This window comes from Pinus tabuliformis, chromosome 6 (assembly GCF_031772625.1).
Source record: "Pinus tabuliformis cultivar Carrire ecotype Pingquan chromosome 6, CPIR1, whole genome shotgun sequence".
Lineage (NCBI taxonomy): Eukaryota > Viridiplantae > Streptophyta > Pinopsida > Pinales > Pinaceae > Pinus > Pinus tabuliformis.
Genome location: NC_142292.1, coordinates 1,485,790,512 through 1,485,796,708, shown reverse-complemented (window position 1 = coordinate 1,485,796,708; position 6,197 = coordinate 1,485,790,512). Strand labels below are relative to the sequence as shown.

Sequence of the window (6,197 nt, the reverse complement as noted above, 5' to 3'; positions counted from 1 at the left end):
AAAGACGCTCGAAAGCATGTGGGTGTAGACTTGTTTTCCCTCTGAGAGAGCCTTGTTTTCATAGCTGTAATAAAGAATTATAGGTAACAGGTTCTAGTTGAATGCCTCGGTGGTCTGGAAAATTCAGGATTCCTATAGCCTCCTTCATTCGCCCTTCTCTACAAAGCCAGCTTATATCTGCATTGATTCTCTGTGAGGATGATGTTTCCTGGAGAGTAGTTATGGAACTGGCTATTATGGTTGAGGTTTTAGCACTCATTATTTCGATGATTTCCTCAGAAAAACACAGTATGGTGTTGAGATGGGCCGAAGCCATTCATCACGTAAACCATTTGCATGGTTTTGGCTTTCGAGGAAAGCATCCTTACAAAGTCCGAATGTGAAAGCGTCCATGGCAAGCTGTGCAAGTATTTTTGCGTACTTTTCGCTGCATGCCTGGTGTGCTAGGCAAAATAATTTGACTCACATGCAACAATTTATTTAGCATATGCACAATTTGGAAGTCACTCAACTCAACTCATCACATTCCCCGCCTAAGCTTCCTTCCATCGATGTAGGCCACTATATATACCTACATAATACCAGCAGGTGACTCAGTTGTCTTCGAAGCAAGCTAATCGAGCAAGAAAAATTTGTTTGCCAAATTCCATTCCAGTGCATATAGCTAATATTCGTTGTAATGGCTAGTGTTTTTGTTGCTTCTTCTACTCTGTCGACAGGTAGCAGCAGCAGCAGTGTGATCAGGAGGACGACCAATCCTTATCCAAATGTCTGGGATTACGATTTTGTGCAATCTTTTCAATCCCCTTACACTGTGAGTAAATCTATTCTTTCTTCTGATCAGATCAAGTATATATATCACTTTTGATAATGATCACTAATTGTGTTAATTGAACAGGATTCTTGCTATGGAGAACGCGTGGAGACACATATTAGTGAGATTAAGCTGATGCTTACAAGTGAAGGAGATGCTTTAATGATCCCCCCATCTGCTTATGACACAGCATGGGTAGCCGGGGTGCCCGCCATTGATGGTTCTTCTCGACTGCAATTTCCCCAAACAGTTGATTGGATTTTGAAAAGCAAGTTAAAAGATGGTTCATGGGGAACTGAGTCACACTTTCTCCTGTCCCACTGCCTGCTTGCCACTCTTTCATGTGTTCTTGCGCTCCTTAAATGGAAAGTTGGGCATGTGCAAGTAGAGCATGGTAAGAACTGAAATTGGGATTTGAGAGTTGTCTTTTTAATTCTCCTTAAATGGAAAGTTGGGATGTGTGAGTCGAACAGGGCAAGAATTAAAATTGGGATTTGAGAGTTGTTTTTTAATTTTTTATCAATGTCATCATGTAGGGTTAATATTAGTAATCGGGTTAATTTTTCATGTTTTTTTTATTTAAATATCTACCAAAATTTTGATCCTTCAAATTTCATTTCCTTGCATCAAGAGAGCAATTTTTGAACAATTGTTGTGGCAATTTTTGAACAATTGTTGTGGATATATTTTCCTATAGACATTTCTGTGGATATAAAACTTGCAGTAACCTCGTGATCATGTGATTGTCATTAATTGTAATGACAATTGCCATTGATCTGTATATACAGGCATTGAATTCATAAAAAGCAATGTGGAAGCAATAAAGGATGAAAGCGATCAGGAAAATCTGACTTAACCTTTAAATCATCATCATCTTCTGTTCTCTCATCTAACCTTTGCACATCGTATTAACAGCTGTTTTCGACAACTTCAAAGATGCCGATAGGCATTTCTTTTGCTCAACCAGCCAATTTAACAAAAATGTAGCAAGCATGTTGAGCCTGTATAGAGCTTCCCAACTCGCATTCCCTGTTGAAACTAATTTGGATGAAGCTAGAGACTCTGCCACAAAATATTTAAGGGAAGCTCTTGAGAAAAGTGAGATTTTCACTGCATGGAACAAGAAGCAAAACGTAAACCAGGAGGTAACCTACTGTCCAGACATGTCGACTCGCTTATTTGTTTTCCTCCACGGAAGCGATTGAATGAGTTTCTAATATTTTGTTTACCGTTGCCAGATTCAATACGAGCTGGAGAATTCTTGGCATGCCAGTGTTTCCAGAGTAGAAGCAAAGAGATATTGTCAAGGGTATAGTTCAGATTATGCACGCTTAGCCAAAAGTGTCTATAAGTAAGTGAGACCCCAGGATTCAATTTCACTTTCATAATTTCTCTTCATCCTTTTTCCCAAATTTAGCATAATTTGCAGGTTCTTTCCTTTCGTGCCTGGCTGATAATAATAATAAGACTGACCAGGTGCTCCATTTTTATCCAATTTCAGACTGCCCAGAGTAAACAACCAAAAGATTTTAGAATTGGCTAAACTGGACTCCAACATTATCCAGGCAATTCATCAAAAAGAGATGAAGCATGTCACTACGTAATAAACCAACCTATTGATTTATGCTATTATTCCAGAATGTAGTATATATCCACTCTATTCTAATTACTCAAAAATTACTTAGTTTCAAATTTCTTATAATTCCTTCTTTGAATGATGAAACTTGTTCTAATTCCTTCTTTGATTGATTCTGCTCCACATTCGGAGTTCCCTTTATTACCCTTCTGTAAGGCCCTCATGACTCGGGCAGGCGCGCGACAGATGGGCGCTCCATGCACGATGGGCGGAGAGTGGAAACGGGCGGGCGCTCCGTGCACGACGAGCGGGCAACCTTACATCCGGCACTCATGCGACTCGGGCGTGGTCACCCGGCGAGCGGGCGCGGGTGCGGTCACCCGGCGAGCGGGCGCGGTTCAACAACAGGCGGGCGCGGGTGCGGTCACCCGGCAAGCGGCGCGGGTGCGGTCACCCGCCGAGCGGGCGCGGTTCAGCAACAGGCGGGCGCGGGCGCAGTCACCCGACGAGCGGGCGTGGGTGCGGTCACCCGGCGAGCGGGCGCGGTTCAACAACAGGCGGGCGCGGGCGCGGTCACCCGGCGAGCGGGCGCGGGTGCGGTCACCCGGCGAGCAGGCGCGGGTGCGGTCACCCAGCGAGCGGCGTAGTGCGACGGCGAGCCGAGCCACATATGCGACGAAAGCATGTAACATATGCGACGATCGAACTAAGTGCGATGAACACTTAGTGAAAATAATGTGAAATGGGAAAGAGGCCGAAGCTTTATACTTGGCGTAGGAAGGGCTTTGCATATGGGCAAAGGCCGACTTGCAAAAGAATAAAGCAGGGGCTTGTAAAACAGTTTTATGGGGTCGGCTTTAAAGCTGACACCCCTTTACCATATGGCAGGCTAGCGTATATATTGGATGGCGCAAAGCCTCATTTGGCATCAACGCATTCACATCTCTCTCTCATAACTGCGAAGGGGTAAAAGGGAGGCGCAGAACTAAGTAGAGTGCGCATAACTCATGCGCTCTACCAAGGAGTGCGCAGTCTTTACCGGAGGTCGAGTTTAGGTGCAGAGATACGGTTTGAGTTGGGATTTTGTGCAGAACCGAGAGGAGGAGTTCTTGGTGTCTCGGGTGAGCACCCTCCTACCGTGGACGGTTGGCACATGGTTGTAAAAGGCTGTCTTTGCCTTGATTGTAAATATTTCTAAGTGTTGGCTTGGATTCTGCCAAGCACACTTGTATGATGTATTATTGAAGATTGTCATAATATATTGTTATCGGGCAGACTTGTTCGGGAGTTGCCCCTCCCTTTATACTTGTGTGCAATTGTTATTATCTTGGTTAATTGCATATTGGATAATGAATGTGTATGGGCTTCATTAAGTATAAAGGTTAATTCATTTTACTTGGTTGCGAAAAACAAACTAAGTATGTTAATGTGAAGTAGGCGTAGTCCATGTGCATAAGTACTGTTAAAAAGAAAGTGCACGGTGGTGCCGCACCTCGCCGGCTCGGTTGGAAGACTACCGTGGGCTGGGGGCGTGACACCTTCGGTCGAGAGAGGCCCGTGGAATGCTTCTTCATAGTAGCGGCGGGCACGTATGAGCCCCAATATGCCAAATGCAGATTCCTCTTTTCAAAACTAGCCTGCTTGAATATTGTTCTGGATGATATGTATGATACATATGGAACCCTTGATGAATTGAAGCTATTCACTGAGGCTGTCAGAAGGTGGGATGTTATTGCAACCATCTTCATCTACATTGACATTGTGTATCATCCTAATTATCTTATGTTGGCTCTTCAGATGGGACCTCTCCTTGACAGAAAGCCTTCCAGACTATATGAAACTCTGCTACAAAATATTTTACGAAATTGTTCACGAAGTGGTTCGGGAGGCAGAGAAGTTACAGGGGCGCGAATTGCTTAGCTTTTTCAGAAAAGGAGTAAGTAATACGGATGAATTTGTAAATTGTTTTTATCTGAATTACTGTGCAGACATCAATGTTATAATTATTTTCTAACCTTAATCTTGAATTCATCAGTGGGAGGAATATCTTATGGGGTATTACGAAGAAGCTGAATGGTTAGCATCTGAGTACGTGCCAAGCTTGGAGGAATACATAAAGAACTTCTGGTGAGTGGAGTGTTATTGATGGAAGGGAAAATCCTTTCGCAAGAGGCAATGGAGCAATTAGATTACCCAGGAAGGCGTGTTCTCACAGAACTCATCTGCATCATCGCTCGCCTGGCCGACGACATACATACATATAAGGCTGAGAAGGCTCGTGGAGAATTGGCGTCCAGTATTGAATGTTATATGAAAGAACATCCTGGAAGTACAGAGGAAGTGGCTGTGAATTACATGTACAGCCTTCTGGAGCCGGCAGTGAAGGAGCTGACGTGGGAGTTTCTGAAGCCCGACGACACATCGGATGTCGACATCCCATTTGAGTGCAAGAAGATGCTGATGGAAGAGACTCGAGTGACGATGGTGATATTCAAGGAAGGAGATGGTTTCGGCATCTCTAAAACAAAAATGAAGGACTACATCAAAGAGTGTCTAATTGAACCCTTGCCACTGTAACTCATATGGTCCTTCTTGCTGTGATGTGACTTTGAGTTTGAACACCTTCCTTCCATATGAAGATGTGCATACATAACCTCCTGAATTGTTTCAGTTTGAGCTTTCACAAAGTGACGCAGACGTTCAATGGAATTAAGATATATTGATTGAACGAGGAGGCTTGGAATTTAGAATCTCGGCATGTTTAATTTAATTATAAATTTATGTGATGGTAGAGATTTGATTTCAATCATTTATTTTAGATTTTGTTTTTGTTAATTACGTTATCTATACAAATGAAGTTCATTTGAGATTTATTTTAAGATCATTTTTGTTTTGTTTTAATTATATTTATTAATTAAAAAAATTATATAATCAAATGTAATGTAAAATGTTTTAATTTTTTTGGATTATGTGATATTGATGTAAAATGTTTTAGGATCATTTTGGATTATGTGATATTGATTAACTATTTTTTTTTAACTAAACTTTTTATAATTTTAAGATTTTTTTGTTATGTGATCTAAATGATTTTTGGGTTATATGATATTAATGAGTAATTTAATTATAATTAATTTTTTTATAAATTAAAAAATTCTAATCTAATTTTAAATATATTTATATGTAAAAAATTTATATATTAATTATTTTTATTAATAATAAAAATAATTATTATTGCATTGAGAATAAAGGTGATATATAAATATTAGATGGGTACATGTTATAGCTTACAAGTGTGTGAAAATCTTTTAAATGTCAAGTACCCTATTATACATCCACCACTACATAGTGTGGAAAAAAATTTAAATGTGAATTTCAACAAATAAAAAATAAATGTATAAATAAATATATGTATCTATCACTCACTCACTCGAAATCATAATATCACTCATACCGCAATATGTTTGACTTGATTGATCGTTCGTTGCTCTCATCTGAAACATCGGTTATAACAGATCGAATATATGTCTAACTGTGGTAGTTATTTCAACCAGTGAACTATTTCATTTAATGAAGAAAAGTCGAGAATATTGCCTCAGTGTAGTAGTTATTCAACTTTCTGTGACAGACTGGACAGGAGATACATCTGTGAATAACCCTAACAACAAGTTGTGGCAACGATGGTGCTGTTAGGTTGTTAGCGGGAAATGCTGCCTGTGCAGCGACAACATTTCTATGGGCAGTGAAGACATTTTCTATGGCAAAATTACATCGAAGTGTCTGTTCTTGAAACTCAGAGTTGAGTTGATA

At 40.5% G+C, this 6,197-nt stretch overlaps 1 pseudogene; it reads left to right on the top strand.

Moving 5' to 3' along the window:
* The first annotated feature begins 679 nt into the window (after positions 1 to 679).
* Positions 680 to 4,967, top strand: LOC149264251 (alpha-bisabolene synthase-like; annotated as a pseudogene).
* Positions 4,968 to 6,197: the final 1,230 nt, after the last annotated feature.